Here is a 19,621-nt window from a genome sequence, read left to right on the forward strand (position 1 = left end):
AAATTAACCATGTTAACGAAGCTCTGCAATTGAACGGTTACAATGATACACAAATCAACAGGGCACTGAATGGCAAATCAAATTAAACAACATGCCCGTTGAAACTGACCAAGTAATTAAAACTATTAAAATACCGTACATTGCAGGAGTAATTGATAAACTAGCCAGATGGTTGTAGAAAAAAAAGCATCTGAATCATATTTGGCATAGTACATATAATACGTAAATTAATATGTTGTACAACAGATGTATTACCGATGCTGTCAACAGAAGGTGTGTACCGGATTAATTTGCACGTCTGGCAAATACTATGTTGGACAAAAAGGACAAATGATCAGCACGAGAGTACAAGATCACCAAAAAAATATTAAATACTCCCAAATACAACTGTCGGCAGTGGCAGAACACGCCTACCAAGAAGAAGAAGCGAGGAGAGAGATGTGAATTTGGTCGACGAAGACGTGGAGTGGAGAATACACGCACGGTAAAGACATCAATATCATCCACATTATCATCATACTCTTTGATTCTTTCGATAAAGTCACATGGAAATAAATAAATTATTCCTACGTGACTTTACTGAAAGAAACAAGTCATGAAAGTTTAGAATCTGATTTCATCCACATCATCTACATCATCAAAATCATCACCCACATCATAATCATCATCTACATCATCATCGACATCACCACCAACATCATTATTATCCACATCATAATCATCTACATCATCATCAGTATCATCCACATCATCATGACCACCCACATCATCTTCAGCCACATCAGCATCATCCACGTAACCATCATCCACATCACCATGACCAACCACCATCGTCTTTTTGCCACATCACCATCGTCTTCGGCCACATCACCATCGTCCGCATCATCAGCATCGTCCACATCATGATCTACATCATGCACATGATAATGATCATCATCATCTGCATCCACATCATCATCAGGGGGCTTTAGAGTGGACGCGTCCCGGCCAGAAGGGGCGATGACTGATGGCCAAGAACGGCGAGGGGAGTGGCGACCAAGCGAACGGAGCGCGTCTGGGATGCGTGGATTGTTACATCGCGGGCTTGTGGAAGGGGGCGACGGCTTCGGGGAAGCCCTCATCCAGGCAGTGGATTCATTACGCGTGACCCCCCGGCGAGGGATGGTCAAACAGCCACCAAAACATTGTGGTGAGACATTCATCTAGCAGTAGATTGAACAAGCCATGTGGATGTTCATGCATGGGGTGCTTAATGTAAGTATCCGTGTCACATCAGCAATTGCAACAATATTCTTACAAACATCTGACCATCTTGTTAAACAGGTTTTGCATTATCACCATAGTACTGTGTTGCATATATGACACATTGAATCAAATTACAAAGTATTTGAATGCTATAAATTTCCAAATGAAAAGCCACTTCGTTGAGCTATCATTTGTGGCCAGGTCGCTTTGAAAAATAACTCTTTAGCTCGGTGTGCCTTACCTGGTACGAATCTTGACTTAAAGCTTTCATGACTGCAGGAATTCATATTCTTTGGGTCTTTCAGAAAAGCCACGTAGATAGAAAAATTTAAAAAACTAATAACAATATCACGACGTTTCGATCGCAACAGGTAAAATGCTAAACCCTCACAATACAATGGCCACCCCACACAGCTCCGTAGTACCTCTCCCACATTGGCATTAACTACCCCGCCCATATTATTGGTTCTTTCGGTAAAGTCACGTTGAAGGGAAACAATAAAATAAATACAAAACAATAAAATTCTCAGGACGTTTCGACTGCAACACAAGCAGTCATCATCAGGTGTGAAAACCAACGGCAAGAACATTTGATGATGACTGTGTTGCAGTGGAAACGTCGTGAGAATTGTATTGTTTTATATATGTTTTATATATTTTTTATTATTTTATTGTTTCCCTTCAACGTGACTTTACCGAAAGAACCAATTCACTGCAGTCACGAAAGCTTTAAATCAAAATTTATCCCGCCCATCTCTAAACCATTTGTAAACAGTTCTGTGATTGGTGTAGAGCTGCAGTTGACGGGAGACCTTCCCATCATTAACATTAGTTACCCCGCCCATCTCTAAACCTTTACAAACAGCTCTGTGATTGGTGTAGAGCTGCAGTTGACGGGAGACCTCCCCCACATTAACATTAGCTACCCCGCCCATCTCTAAACCTTTACAAACAGCTCTGTGATTGGTGTAGAGCTGCAGTTGACGAGAGACCTGCCCAATATTAACATTAGCTACCCCGCCCATCTCTAAACCTTTACAAACAGCTCTGTGATTGGTGTAGAGCTGCAGTTGACGAGAGACCTGCCCAATATTAACATTAGCTACCCCGCCCATCTCTAAACCTTTACAAACAGCTCTGTGATTGGTGTAGAGCGGCAGTTGACGGGAGACCTCCCCTACATTAACATTAGCTACCCCGCCCATCTCTAAACCTTTACAAACAGCTCTGTGATTGGTGTAGAGCTGCATTTGACGAGAGACCTCCCCCACATTAACATTAGCTACCCCGCCCATCTCTAAACCTTTACAAACAGCTCTGTGATTGGTGTAGAGCTGCAGTTGACGAGAGACCTCCCCAACATTAACATTAGCTACCCCGCCCATCTATAAACTATTTGTAAACAGCTCTGTGATTGGTGTAGAGCTGCATTTGATGGGAGACCTCCCCCACATTAACATTAGCTACCACGCCCATCTCCAAACCATTTGTAAACAGCTCTGTGGTTGGTGTAGACCTACTGGAGGTGTCGGAGATCTCTCCATTAGCTACCCCGCCCATCTCTAAACCTTTACAAACAGCCTGCCTCGGCAGATTCCCCCCTCTTTTTTTCATATGAAGACGATTGCTTGTGTTGCGATCGAAACGTCGTGATATTGTTATTATTTTGATTATTTTTTTCTATCTACGTGGCTTTACCGATAGACCCAAAGAATATGAATTACCTGGTACAATACAAAATAGTTGATAATGCAGCAACTGCAGGAGCAGCCCTGCAATTGCTTGCTCACTCCACTGCTGGTGGGACGACCTACTTAGAGTAGAGAGCGCTCCTCTAGAGGCTATCTTGTCAAAATCTTACACCGTGGCCAGATCGTCTTAAACTGTTTAAACATTTATTTATATTTTACCAGACAAGGCCCACTGGGCTATATAGCTCTTTCTTCGAAGCGACTTGGCCACAAATGATAGCTCAGCAAAGTGGCTGACTGCGTGGAAAGGTATAGCAGCCAAATACTCTAAACGCATGTTTCTACATGTGGAGGGGGAACTGGAGGATCCGGAGAAAAATTCACATGACCACGGTGAGAGGGAGACATGCAAACTTCAAATATACAGCAGGCTTCATGAAGTTTGGGATCAATCCCACGACCTCCTGTACACCAGGCAAGGTAGTTAACATCTCGGCACACCAGTGTGGGGTAAGAGGCGGGAGTACCACACACTTTACTCCACTGCACCTGGCACATTGCTGGGTGGTCAGAGGCGGTGGAGATGTAATAAACGTGCCCCATTGTTTCAACTGCCGCTGTCAGTGAGTTACCTCTTATTATTATTACTAATCCCAGCCTACTCACTAGTTATGTACACTGTAATGCTCTGTGTGTAAAGTTCAAGGTTTTCAGGAGTTTGTAACTCAAATGTGCATTCATCTGTTAATTGGAGAAACATCTCCCTGGATTAAGAATATTTTATATAATCTTATTATTAAGCAGCACTGTAGTATTCGATTGTGATATTTCATATACAGTACCTGTTATTTTCAACCACTTTATACTTTAACATAAATGCATTAGAGTATTATGTATTTATTATTGTTATTATCATGTTTATTCATCCAGGAGATCCTGTCAAAGTATCAAGACTCGTGTCAGGAGGTTCCTGCCAAGTAAGGGGCGATGTTGCTGTTGTGTGATCCCGGGTGAGTGTTCTGCAGCTGATTTTTCAGTATTGAAATGATGTTTGACCCATACTATTTACACTCACACACTCACTCTTACTCACGTAAACACTCTCACTTACTTGCACACTCAATAACACACTCACTGAGCATACTCACTAACATACTCATTAGCACATCGCTAACGCACTCAATAGCGCACTCGCACTCACTTGCACACTCACACTGCATAACTGGCAGTTTTGCCTGGATGTTTCAAACTCAACACACACTCAGACTCACAAACACACGAACACATACACGCAAATACCAACACACGCAAAAAGACGAAGACAAACACACATGAACCAGACTCACACAAACAAAAACAAGCACTAAATCTTGATTTAAAGCTTTCGTGACTACAGGAATTTATATTCTTGGGTCTTTCGGTAAAGAAAATATTAGTTTTTTCTTTGAACCTATCTACGTGAATTTACCGATAGACCCAAGAATATAAAACAAGTACTCACTGACACAAACACACGAAGAAAAAGACTCCCATATAGCCCTAACATGTTTTGGGGCAAGTGCTGTTCATGAGCAGCACCAATGAGGGCCGGCACGGCGCAGAAGGAGGTGTGTGGGTAACACCAAGCCCGGCCGCCTTTGTCTTCCCCAGGACGATGTTTACATTTTGCACCAGGTCCTCATTCGAGATTATTGTTGGCCTAGGGGATGCCCAGGACCGGTTTAAATATTCAACACTTTTATCGATCATGAGCAGGAATAAAACTCCTACTTACTGTGCAAAACAGAGGGAGATCATACGAGCTCCACTCACTAACTCTATAGAACAGGGGGAGATCAGACAAATTGACTCACTATAACACTTCATACCATGGGGAGAACATACACACTCCACTCACTCTGCAAAACAGTGGGAGATCATTCAAACTCCACTCACTCACACTACAGACCAGGGGAGATCATACAAGCTATACTCAAACTCTCACTTTATAGAATATGGGGAAGTCATACAAACTTCACTCACTCAATCACATTCTGCATTACTGGGGGAAAACTTCCAAACGCCACTCACACTACAGAACAGGGAGACATACTAACTCCACTCACTCTCACTGTTGAACAAGGGGAGATCATACACACTGCACTCACTGCAGAACAGGGGGAGAACATGCAAACTCCACTCACTCACACTCCAGAGACATCATACAAACTCCACTCACTCAGGCTTTTCTGAACAGGGAGGAAATGTACAAACTCCACTCACTCTCTAGAACAAGGGGAGTTCATGAAAACTCCACTCACTAACTCTTTACCTGGGGGAGAACATACAAACTCCACTCACTCACATTCTGCAGAACAAGGGGAAAACATACAACCTCCACTCACTCATACAAATTCCATTCTCACTATATTCTTGGTTCTTTCGGTAAAGTCACGTAGAAGGGAAACAATAAAATGATCAAAAAATAAAACAATAAAATTCTCACGACGTTTCGACTGCAACACAAGCAATCATCATCAGGTGTGAAAACCACAACAAGAAAATTTGAAAAAATTGGCGGTTATTTTTAACGTTAGCACCACGGAGAGAGATTTGACAGTTTGTTTAGATGGACAAGTCCATCTATGTTCAGAAAAGAGGAAGGGGGAGACAAAAAAAATGGATGCGGTCTGAAAGCCACCTTAAACGTGATCAATCAATTAAGACCCGAAATGGTTTATCAGATCCTTCCAATGATTGCTAAGCCAGAATCCATCTTCTCGGTTCAAATTGTCTCTGTGTTTGTATATGTGGATAGCGGTTTAAACACGTAGGCTTTTGCGACCAATATTATTCATAATTCCGGGAGCAAGCGAGGGCTTTACCATTCTGGCGAATTGCCCGATGATGCTGGATGTAATTACCATCGAAACGTCGTACTCAAACTGTAAATGTTGTGGATTCACTCTTCAACACACCGGTGGGCTAAAGTAGTGAACTATTTGTCTTTTGTCAACGTGACACTTTTTTTGCTGATTGGCCATGTCGGGTGGTGGAGGGTTACGACACATAAATAACGCGATCTAACCCAAAAACCTTTATTATGAATATGTGGATAGCCTCATGAACGAATCTCTCATGGTAGCCAGATGGTTTGCAAAGAACCTCTGTCTTGGAGACGTCAATGTCATGTGAACCTACTGAATTATAACAGTGATCTGCCACGGCCGAGGTGTTGGTCCTACCGTGTTTCAGGTCTGCTTTGTGTTCACGAATGCGGTCCGAGACATGTCGTTTGGTTTTTCCAATGTAACTACTACCACAGAGGCAACTTAGTTTGTAGACGCCAGGGTACTGTATGTCCGGAATCACATATTTTACAGATGGAACCAGATCACAGATTTTAAGTAATGTGTTGAATCGGACCTGGATCTTGTGTTTGTTCAAGATTTTGGAGATCTTTTTTGTGATCCCCGCAATGTAGGGTAAAGTGATAGTTTTAAAAGGCTCCTCAAGAGGGTCCTTCTTCATGGTTGGAGTGATAGCTTTGCGTATTGTGTAGTTGGAATAACCATTAGCCTTAAGAGTTTGGTGTACGTGCTTGAGTTCACTGGCTATATGTTCCTGGTCGGATATGCATTGGGCTCTATGATACAGAGTCTTGATGAGGGAATTCTTCTGGGATGGATAGTGGTGGGAATCCGGTTTCAGGTAAGCATCTGTATGGGTAGCTTTCCTGTAGACCAGGGGTCTCAAACTCAACTTACCTGGGGGCTGCTGGAGGTAGAGTCTGGGCGGGGCTGGGCCGCATCAAGTATTAAAAAAAGTACAACTGATCCAATCTTCTCAATCTTTATTAATAACAGTTCAGAACATGAACGGTTCTTCAGAACATAGGCTTCTCTTACCTACTCCTTGCTGCCAGAGACCTGGCAGCGCTTCCTCTTCTTACACAGCTGAGCCACATTTGGCTTGAGGGAGGAAGCAATTGAGACCCTCAGTATTGCTTGAAGATGCTCATCAATAACTTTGGACCTGTACTTTGACTTATTAAAGTTCATGGTGAAGAAGAGCTTTTCACACAGATATGTGCTCCCAAAAAGGCACATGGTCCGCTTGAACATCCTGGAAAGCTCAGGGAAGGTGGGGGGCAATTCTCTCAAAAATTGTCCAAGCTTGTCTGCTTTTGCACTCACCTCCCTGAACTTGGCCTTGAGTTCAGAATTGCACTGCAGGTCAATTAACTCCATTTGAAGCACAGGAGGGGCATCTTGCACATCGAAGGAGAAGGGGTCAGCAAAAATTTGAAAAGTGGCTCTGTGTGTCTTGAAGTCTGCAAACCTGTGATCAAATTCCTCCTGTAGCTTTACAATGGCATCAGCATACTTCTCACCACTGAATGGTGTGCCCGCATCCATGAGTGCCTTGCCTGCTGGGAAATGGCAGAGGTTTGTCTGAGAGAGCTGGGCTTTCCATAACACAAGTTTTGTGGAGAATGCTCTGACTTTGTTGTCATAGGCAGCACTGACAAGCTGCCCCTGGCCTTGTAACTTCTTGTTCAGTACATTCAGCTCCTGTGTGATGTCAACAAGAAAAGCTAAGTCCATGAGCCATTTGGGATCACTTAGCACAGGAACAGCCATCCCATCCTTCTCCATGAAGGCTTTCACTTCTGCTCTCAACTCAAAAAACCTCTTCAAGACGTTTCCCCTGCTGAGCCAACGTACCTCGGTGAAGTAGAGCACATCCTCATATGCTGACTCTATTTCCTCTAAAAAGGCGCGAAACTGCTGATGCTTTAAGCCCCTGGATCTGATATGGTTGATGCATTTCACAACGACAGACATCACATTGTCAAACTTCATGCATTTGCTGCAAAGGGCCTGCTGATGGATAATGCAGTGCAGAGCAATGGCCTCCTCCACACCCTCCTCTTCCAGTTTTCTTTGAACAATTGCCACCAGTCCATTTCTCCTCCCTGTCATCGATGGTGCTCCGTCGGTTGTTATTCCAGGAGACCTCTTCCATGGTAAACCGGCATCCACAATGGCATCATACAGCTGGCGGAATATCACCTGAGCGGTGGCCTGGCCATGCATTGGATTCACTGTGAGCAACTCCTCTGTCACTTCAAAATTGTCGTCAACACCACGGACATACATTGCGAGCTGCGCAGTGTCAGTGATGTCTGTGCTCTCATCAAGAGCGACTGAGTATGCACGGAAATGTTTGGCTTTCTCACGCAGTTGATCGTATATGTTACCTGACAGGTCAGAAATGCGCTCTGCCACTGTGTTGGCTGAAAGGCTGATGTTGCTAAACTGACCCTTCTTTTCCGGACAGACTATACTTTCAGCCTATAACATGCACTTTTTGATGAACTCGCTGTCTTTGAATGGCTTTCCCGCCTTAGCAATCATCTCACTCACCACGTAGCTAGCTTCGACTGCTGCATCACTGTCTTTGCTTGCTTTCTTGAAAAAATCATGTTTCCTCAGTAGACATGTTTTAAGATTGGCGACCTGGTCCTCTCATCTCCCTGGTATTTTGCATACTCCTCAGTATGTCTAGTTAAGTAATGACATCTGATGTTGTATTCCTTGTGCACCACAACTTTCTCTGTGCATATAAGACACGTCGGGGTGCCCTTGTTCTCAACAAAAACATATTCCGTCTCCCACTTTTCCTGAAATTGTCTGTGCTCTTCGCCAACCTTTCTCTTCACGGCAGACTTTGAGAAAGACATGACTGGGGCTGGGTGACAAAAAAAACCCAAAACACATTTAATAATAATAGAAAAAAAGTTAATAAAAAACGACCATAATTTCCGGACTATAAGCCGCTACTTTTTTACACGCTTTGAACACTGCGGCTTAAACAATGATGCGGCTAATTTATGTTTTTTTTACACAAGCTTCATGCAGCCAAAACATTTACCGTCACTTCAGACCAATTAAATTACCGAACAGGCCACAGTGGACCAATCAAATGCACTCACACTAAATTCTTCAGATCAGTTCCTGGTTGGCTACTGTTCAGAAAAAAACATTTACAGTATGTATTTGTGTATGTTACCGGTACTATTTAATTAAAAGTAAAAAAAAAACATCTTTCTGTGTAAATATCCCATTTCCTAAGTCCTCTGTACCTTGCACTGGGTGACAGGATATATTTTCCTTCCACTTGGTGTCACTCCGGAATCACGTTTCAACCGAGTGACTAACGTTGCTAATTCGCGTTGGCTAACTTGTCAACAAACACCGGAAGCTGTCACGAGCCTGAACTATGGTAAAAATTAAAAATAAAATAAAAAAATTTATGTCAATTAGGGAGCCACAAAATATCGTTCTGCGGGCCGCAATTGACCTGTGGGCCGCGAGTTTGAGACCCCTGCTGTAGACAGAGTGGCTCATTGAACCATCAGGTCTCTTTTTTATTAGGACATCCAAAAAAGGTAGCTTGCCATCTTTTTCGACTTCCATGGTAAATCTGATGGCTGGGTGTATGGAATTGATGTGGTCGAAGAATTGGTCTAGAGCAGGCCGGCCAAGTGTCATCCACGTACCTCTTCCATAAGGTTGGGCGCAGAGTGGCAGTCTGGATGGCGTCAGTCTCAAATTTCTCCGAAAGAACCAAGAATATGAATCCCTGCAGTCACGAAAGCTTTAAATCCATTCTCACTGTAGAACAACAGAAAATTATACAAACTGCACTCACTCTAATTCTTTATAACACGGTTAGAACATACAAACTCTGCAGGGATCCATACTCTTTGGTTCTTTCGGTAAAGTCACGTAGGTATAAAACAACAATGTTTTATACCTACGTGCAGTACCGAAAGAACCAAAGAGTCTGCTCATTCACTCTCACTACAGAACAACGGGAGATCATACAAACTTCACTCACTAACTCTTTATACCAGAGGGAGAACGTACAAACTTAACTCACACACTCTTACTACAGAACAGGGGGAAATCATACAAACTCCACTCAGTCATATTCTGCAGAATGGGGAGAGAACATGTAAATCCACGAACTCACACTACAGAAAAGGGAGGCATCATACAAACTCCACTCACGCTATTCGGAATGGGGGGGGGGGATGTACAAAATCCACTCACTCACACTTTGCAGAACAGGGGGAGAACATATAAACGCCACTCACTCACACTACGTAACAAGGGGAGAGCATAAAAACTCCACTTATTCACTGACACTGGAGAACAGGCTAAGAACATACAAACTGAACTCACTCACTGTAGAACAAGGGGTGATCATGCAAACGCCACTCACTATAACACTTTATAACGGGGGGAGATCATACAAACCCCGCTCACTCACTGTAGAACAACGGAAAATTATACAAACTGCACTCACTCGAAGTCTTTATAACACGATTAGAACATACAAACTCCGCTCATTCACTCTCACTACAGAACAAGGGGAGATCATACAAACTTCACTTACTAACTCTTTATACCAATGGGAGAACATACAAACTCCACTAACTCACACTGCAGAACAGGCGTAGAACATGCATACTCCACTCACTCTTACTCTTAAGAACAGGGAGAGATCATGTAAACTCCACTCACTCGCTCACTCACACTACAAGCAAGGGGAGATCATACAAATTCCACTCACTCTTATCATATGCTGCAGAAGGGGAGAGAACATGCAAGCTCCAATCACTCACACGACAGAACAAGGAGACATCATAGAAACTCCACTCACTCACGCTACATAACAGGGGAGAACATACACACTCCACTCACAGAACATGGGGAGATCATGCAAACTCCACTCACTATAAAACTTAATAACAGGGGGAGATCATACAAACTCCACTCATTTTCACTGTAGAACAAGGGAAAATCATACAAACTACACTCACTCTAACTCTTTATAACATGGAGAGAACATGCAAACTCTGCTCATTCACTCTCACTACAGAACAGGGGGAAATAATTCAAACTCCACTCAATCTCACTGGAGAACAAGGGAAGAACATACGAACTACACTCACTAAGTTGAACAAGTGGAGATCATGCAAACTCCACTTACTCTTTATAACAGGGGGAGAACATACATACATACTCCACTCACTATAACACTTTATAACGGGGGGAGATCATACAAACTCCACTCACTTTCACTGTGGAACAACCGAAAATCATACAAACTACACTCACTCTAACTCTTAAAAACATGGAGAGAACATACAAACTCTCACTACGGAACAAGGGGAGAACATGCAAACTCCACTCACTCACACTACGTAACAGGGGGAAATAATACAAACTCCACTCACTCACTCTGTAGAACAAGGGGAGATCATGCAAACTCCACTCACTCAATCATATTCTGCAGAATGGGGAGAGAACATGTAAATCTACGAACTCACACTACAGAACAGGGAGGCATCATACAAACTACACTCACGCTATTCGGAACGGGGGTGAATTGTCCAAAATCCACTCACAGTTTGCAGAACAAGGGGAGATCATATAAACTCCACTCACTGTAGAACAAAGGAAGATCATACAAACTTCACTTACTCACTGACACTGGAGAACATGGAGAGAACATACAACAAACTCCGTTCATTCACTCTCACTCCGTAATAGGGGGAAATCATACAAACTTCACTCAATCTCACTGAAGAACAGGGGAAGAACATACAGACTCCACTCACTCACACTGCAGAACAGGGTGAAATAATACAAACGCCCCTCACTCTATATAACATGGGGAAAACATACAAACCCACTCGCTCACATTCTGCATAACATGCGGAGAACATACAAACTCCACTCACCCTGTAGAACAAGGGGGGATCATGCAAACTCCACTCACTAACCCTTTATAACATCGGGAGAATGCACATACTCCACTCACTCACTCTTACTCTTTAGAACGGGGAGATTATATACACTCCACTCACTCACTCTGTAAAACAAGTGATGATCATACAAATTTCACTCACTCGCACACTACGGAACAGGCGGAGATCATACAGTTTCCACTCACATTCTGCAGAACAGCGGGGAACATACAAACTCCACTCACTAAATCATATTCTGCACTACTGGGGTAAAACTTGCAAACTCCACTAACACTACAGAACAGGGAGACATCATACAAACTCCACTCACTTACTCTCACTGTAGAACAAGGGGAGATCATACAAACTACACTCACTGTATAACACGGGGACAATATATGAACTCCACTATTACTATGTGGAACAGGGGGAGATCATACAAACTAACTTACACACTCTTACTACAGAACAGGCGGAAATCATACAAACTCCACTCACACTTTACAGAACAGGGGGAGAACATATAAACTCCACTCACTCACACTACATAACAAGGGGAGAGCATACAAACTCCGCTTACTCACTGACACTGGAGAACAGGGGAAGAACATAAAAACTGCACTCACTCTGTAGAACAAGGGGAGATCATGCAAACTCCACTCACTATAACACTTTATAACAGGGGGAGAACATACCAACTCCACTCGCTCAAATTCTGCAGAACATGGAGAGATCACCCAAACGCCACTCACTCTTTATAACAGGAGGAGAACATACATACTCCACTCACTCACCATGGGACTTCCTTTGCCAGTACCAAAATATGAAAATAGGTTTTTCCATTTTTTCCTAGCAACAAAACAGGGGTTAAGTTGTTAAACACCGAAGCAAAAGGTTTATGTTTGGTGTTTAACAAGCTATTATCATATTTTGCTACTGGCAAAGGAGGTCCCATGATGTAGCTGCTCACCCCGAGCTCTCATTGTCCTGAGTGCATTGGGGGAACACCTATTCTTATAGAATCGGATTGTGAGAGTGAATGTACTGGCTGTCTTTACATTCTAAAGAATGTGTGGTGTACTGTGTGTGTATACGCTGGTGTGAACTGTGCATACATTGTGTAAACGCTCATATACAGTGTGCTGTGTGTACACTGTATACAGGTGTGTTTCGCTTAACGAGCGTTCTCTTGACGATATTTCCCTACAATGAGCAATTTGAGTGTAACCCAATTTGTTCACAAAATTTGCAAATGTTCGCGTCGCGAGCGGAGGAGATTCTCAAGGATCCTGATCCTGCATACCGATCGATCAAATGCGTCCCGCGGCGGCAGGGGGTGCTATGGTGCAATAGAAACGACTGCGATAGAATCGCCGATCTTGTCGATGTTAGTTTGACACATCGTAGTCGGCTTTCGCGACCGATATTCATAACTAGCAGTAACCCGCGGAAGTTCCTTGAGAATGTCATGATGAGGATCAGATCGCTACTTATCAGTAAACGCTTACAATTTAACACGCATACACATTTAGACAAAGATCCCCTGCCTCGCCTTAACTGTTAGCGAGTAGCACCTATGAAGGCCGGCACTACAAACGAGGGTGGGTGGTCAGCACCACGCCTGACCGCCTTTGTTTCCCCAGTGGCGATGTTTACACACCGCATCAGGTACTTATTTAAGGTTGAGTCGACCTTGGGGAGGCCCAAGATCGGTTTAGATCATCGTCACTGGTGGTGGCCGTGTGCGGGAAGGGAACTCAGCTCGGCAGGTTTTTAACGCACTATATCGCTAATCGCTACAGCGCCACTCCTGACGCAAAATAAAACAAAGATCCCCCGTATAGCCTGTAATAGACTATTGGGGCAAGTGCAGTTAGCGAACACCGGATGAAGGCCGGCACGGCACACGACATGGTGGGTGGCCTGCACCACGCCTGACCGCCTTTGTCTACCTTGTGGCGATGTTTCCACACCACACTCGGTACTCATTTTAGGCTGAGTCGACCTCGGGGAGGCCCAGGACTGGTTTAGATAATCGTCACTTCGGTTGCGCATGAGTGGGAATCGAACTCGGGTCGCCAGGTTCGTAGCGCAACGTAGCGCTAACCGCTACACTACCGTATCCACAACATACACGCACGTGCGTACACACACACTCTTAACAAACACACTCCCAACACACACACTCCCAACACACACACACTCACTCACAACACACACACTCAACACACACACTCTCAAAACACGCACTCTCAACACACGCACTCCCAAAACACGCACTCTCAACACACACTCTCAACACACACACTCAACTCACACACTCTCAGCACACACTCTCAACACACACACTCCCAAAACACACTCTCAACACACACTCTCAACACACTCTCCTAACACGCACTCTCAACACACGCACTCTCAACACACACACTCTCAACACACGCACTCTCAACACACACACACTCTCAACACACACTTTCAACACGCACACACACTCTCCGTGGTGATTTTAAGACTCATTACAGCTGGCGAAGGATTGCTCCACCAAACCAAATAGTTCGGCAGTTCATTTCGCCAATGCAAGTAGGGTTCATTTTGTGCAATGAGTGTGTCAACTTACGATCAGTTGAACCAATGAACGATCCTCAGGAACAGAACCCGTGCGTAAAGCGGGGAATGACCGTAAAGTGTTATGACGGTGAGCTGCAAATAATGTTGCATTTTGCAGCACAGGATGATTAATTATTGCATGGACAGGGTGTCTCACCTGTGCGATGGTGCTAATTTAAATTATCTTCTGGAGTCCCATTGCACACGCTGATTTGTTGCAGTGCGTGGCGTCACCGCGTACAACCCAGTCAACCAGAGGGCAGAGTGTTACAGGAACAATGCCCCCAAGCGTATTATGAGATATGATTAAGATTTTTGGGTCAGATCATGTACATATAAATGTGTCGTAACCCGCCACCACCAACCAATAAGATTTGTCACGTAAACAAAACGTGCCAATTAGTTTCTATGTCAGGCCATCGGTTGTTGCAGAGTAAATCTCCAACATTTACAACATGTTGATTTGAAGCTTTCGTGACTGCAGGAATCCATACTTTTTGGTTATTTCGGTAAAGTCACGTAGGTATAAAATAAAAAAAATGGTGTTTCGATCGCAACAACAAGCAATCGTCTTCAGGTGAGAGAGAGAGAAACAAGCTGCTGTGACGAGATATTATATAGGTCCGAGAGGGGGAAGGAGGGGGGTTACCGCAATGGGAAAATGCGGAAGAGAGAGAGGTGATCCTATTGCCACGCAAGCAATCGTCTTAGGTGAGAGGGAGAAAAAGAAGCTGAGACATCAAATTTAGCAAACTTAGGAATGCGATGCAACTCAGAGAGTCGGCTAACACAACAGTTAACACTTTACCTGGTTGATCACGTCCTCCCAATAATACATATCTTAGTTGGGTTGGTTCTGTTGATTTGTAAGCGAATGTGGTTCGTAGTATAGTTTGCATATTTACTTATTTTTGATAGCGTGGCGCCATGCAGTACTTCTTTTATAACTGCCTGCTTTGTTATTGACGTTGCTTTTACGTCCAGGCTGAAGCCTGGTTTTTTGTAGTTTACACAGCGCCTTAACCAATGAATGTAATGGTGGGGATAGGGTAAATGAAATATATGATGGGAAGTATTGGGCAAATCTTTGATGCGTGAATTTGGTGAAATCCAAATTATTGACAGTAAATTATGATACTCTTTGTTTTTTTTCGGTAAAGTCACGTAGAAATAAGACATAAAATAACATAATACTATACTAATACTATACGACGTTTCGATTGCAACACAATCAATCTTCATCAGGTACAGAAAAGCTAAATTTAAGAGAGAGAGGAAACACATAACCGCAGATATATATACAGACACCCAAATAGAGGGAATTAACAGATACACAAGGGGATACAAAGACGGAGGAGCACACTAAATCAAAGAGGGTTTAGCAAAATTTAGAAACTATATAAAGCAACACAGACGGTTGGTCAAAACACAATTAACGCATGGTCTGGTTGAATATGTTATTTCAAAGATTGCTAAATTATAAGTTAAGTGTGAAATCCAGGAGAGTGCTGGAAAACAGACTGCATACACATATAACGACATCCCAGCATCACGGGTTAGCACAGAGACATATGGGGAGACACGCACACAAATCTAGTAAATTATGAATTGATTGAATGAATGGGGGAATGAGTGATAGCCATGTCATGATAATTTTGTCAAGAGAATCTGCAGAGACCCATCGCGGCTCTCAGGCCACGCGGTGTTCCCAGCCCACAGCGAGGAGGCGGTGGAGGTTCAGCCGCCCAAGATGTCTTTCTCTAGCGTACAGTACTATATACATGTATAGTATTGTATACGCTATATTCTTTCTTTTTATTTCATTCTATACATTTACCATACAATATGTATTTAACACGAAAAAATATTAATCAGTTTACATTCAAAATGCTTAATGTTTAATGTCTGGGTTTATCCCATGAAAGGAAATGAGAGGGGTGTCATTTTACGAACCATGAACCAATCCCGAGTGTTCCCATTGTCGTTGAGTTTGCCTATCGCGGATTTACCGATAGCAGATATTTTTTAAGAACATAAGCTCTGCGATAGACAAGGCTTTGCTGTTCGCGGTGTTGCCACCAAGCCATAACTCTGGGTACAAAGGTCAAAGTTCCTGCCTGATTAAACAAAAATGGGAGTCTATAATGTAGACTGTAGCCTGGTTCTTAACCTGAGTGAGTGGTATTGGCGAGTACCTATGATGACTGACACAACACACCAGGGGTTGGGTGGCTAGTACCACGCCTGGCAGCCTTTGTCTTCCCAATAATAATGTTTACGCACCACAACAGGTCGTCATTTGAGGCTAAGTTGACCAAGAGGAGGTCCAGGGCTGGCTCATTAAGGAGCTGCATCTCTCGGTTGACTTTACCTGGTACAATAAAAATAGTTTAGTTCATGGATTTATGATGCCATAAATCCAAGAGAAAGATAACTAAGGAGATGGAGCGATTAAATCAGTTCGTGTAGAGCTGCTTGGTGGATTATTACAATGCAAGTGTTGTGAGAGTTGGCCCCAAATCAAATAGGTCTACATCCGGCAGCAAATTAAGCATGTCCGATTATTAATTAAACTAAGAGCATACACTGATTTTTAATTTATGAAGAGTCTACAGCAGGGGTGGGCAAATTTTTTGACTTGCGGGCCACAATGAGTTCTAAAATTTGACAGAGGGGCCGGGCCACTCCCGGTCAAAGTGCGCCATCTAATGGGGAAATGGGGGCATTACAGGAGAAAGTAAAATTTAATTTAATAATAACAATATTTGGACAAGTTCGGCGGGCCGGATTAAAAAGCCCAATGGGCCGTATACGGCCCGGGGGCCGTACTTTGCTCATGCCTGCTCTACAGACATGAAATGCCTCAATCGTGGCATGATGTCTCAATCTTCCCTCTATTTAAACGTTGCGACAGAATGTTAAACTAGTATTGCATGCGCGGTTATATTCTTCACGAAGATGACTGGAAAAGAAAAAAAATGAATAAATAGATGCCAACCAACAAGTTGAAATGTTGTATACAACACAGTTAACAGGTTCACAATGGGTGTCTACCACGTTTACTGTACTGAAATACATGGAAGGCTTCGCAATTAGGACTGAACTAGGCTGAGTTGTTCGTGAGGGCAACAAGTAAAATACATTTGGCGATGAAGGGGAAAACTGGCAAGTAAAATATTACACGAGACTGTAAAGGGTCGTCATTTATTGTTGATGTAAAACACCAATAAACTCAACGAGCTTCCCCCATTTTTGTTTTATCAGCCAGGAACTTTGACCTTTGTACCCAGAGTTATGGGTTGGTGGAAACACCACGAACAGCAAAGCATTGCCTGTCGCGGAGGTTACGTTCTTTAAAAATATACCTGCTATCGGTAAATCCGCGATAGGCAAAGTCAACGACAATGGGAACACTGGCAATTGGTTCATGGTTCGTAAAACGACACCCCTCTCATTTCCTTTCATGGGATCAACCCAGACATTAAACATTAAGTATTTTGAATGTAAACTCTGATTAATATTTTCTCGTGTTAAATACATATTGTATGGTAAATGTATAGAATGAAATAAAAAGGAATATAGCGTCTGTACACTAGAGAAAGAAAAATCGTGGGCGGCTGAACCTCCACCGCCTCCTCGCTGTGGGCTGGGAACACCGCGTGGCCTGAGAGCCGCGATGGGTCTCTGCAGATTCTCATGACAAAATTCTCATGACATGGCTATCACTCATTCCCACATTCATTCATTTAATTCATCATAATTTACTGTCAATTATTTGGATTTTACCAAATTCACGCATCAAAGATTTGCCCAATGCTTCCCATCATATATTGAATTTACCTTATTTCCATCATTGCATTCATTGGTTAAGGCGCCGTATAAACTATGTAAAAGCAGGCTTGAGCCTGGACGTAAAAGCAACGTCAATAACAGAGCAGGCAGTTATAAACGAAGTGCTGCATGGCCCCATGCTATCAAAAATAAGTAAATATGCAAACTATACCACGAACCACATTCGTTTACAAATCGACAGAACCAACCCAACTAAGATATGTATCATTGGGAGGACGTGATCAACCAGGTAAAGTGTTAACTTTTGTGTTAGCCGACTCTCTGAGTTGAATTGCATTTCTAAGTTTGCTAAATTTGATGTCTCAGCTTCTTTTTCTCCCTCTCACCTAAGACGATTGGATCACCTCACTCTCTTCCGCACGTTCCCTGTTTGGATTTCACCCCCACCCTCTTGCCCGTTGCGGCAACCCCCCTCCCTCCGCCTCTTGGACCTATATAATATCTCGTCACAGCAGCTTGTTTCTCTCTCACCTGAAGACGATTGCTTGCTGTTGCGATCGAAAGGTCGTGATTTATTTTATTTTATACCTACGTGACTTTACCGAAGGAACCAAAGAGTATTTACAACATGAGTAATCGTGTCACCTTCTGCGTTGGAGAGTGGTCCATACTTCTGTGTTATCCCGACTCGACTACTGCAACGCCTTACTGGTTGAGATACCGAGCAAAGTACTTGGCAGACTCCAGCTTGTTCAGAATGCAGCTGCGCAAGTGCTTACACGTGAGCACATCACACCAGTCCTCTTATTTCTTCATTGGCTACCAGTCAAATTCCAAGTAGATTTTAATATATTGCTATTAACCTATATGGCTTTAAAAGACTCACCCCACATTACTTGCAGGAACTAATGAATGTATATATTCCATTAATATCCTGAAGATCTTCTGATCTCCAACTGCTCGGCACTCCCAGGTCTAGGTTGCGCTCTTTTGGTGATCGGGCTTTTGTTATCATGGCACCCAAATTATGGAAAACTTTGCCACTTGAAGTCTGGAAATCAGAGTTGGTTGAAATATTTAAGTCTGCTTTGAAAACCCATCTCTTTAAAGTGGCCTTCCCTCTTTCGTTTGGTCGGTTGCCCTGGTTCTGTTTTTGTTTCCTGATCCTAGTATGGAATGCACATTATGCATTGAATTATTATTATTTATAGCATTGTCGATTCCTCTTGGCGAGATCCATACCGGCAATGTTAATATTCGATTTGATTGAGCATGATCAGGATAGCAGAGTATAAATTCCACACACGTATTAAGACTTCACTCCATATATCAGGAAATCGATTCCGGTTTATAGCCCGTCTGTTATTGTTTCTTCTTGGCGAGATCCATATCCACAATGTTAAAATTCGATTCCAATACGGCAAATAGAAGTCGAAGAGAATCGATTCTGCCTACCTGTAGTGACGTCATTATATATTAT

This window comes from Petromyzon marinus, unplaced genomic scaffold (genome assembly GCF_048934315.1).
Source record: "Petromyzon marinus isolate PM22_M1 ecotype Great Lakes invasive population unplaced genomic scaffold, UKy_Petmar_22M1.pri1.0 PM_Scaffold_23, whole genome shotgun sequence".
Taxonomy (NCBI): Eukaryota; Metazoa; Chordata; class Hyperoartia; order Petromyzontiformes; family Petromyzontidae; genus Petromyzon; species Petromyzon marinus.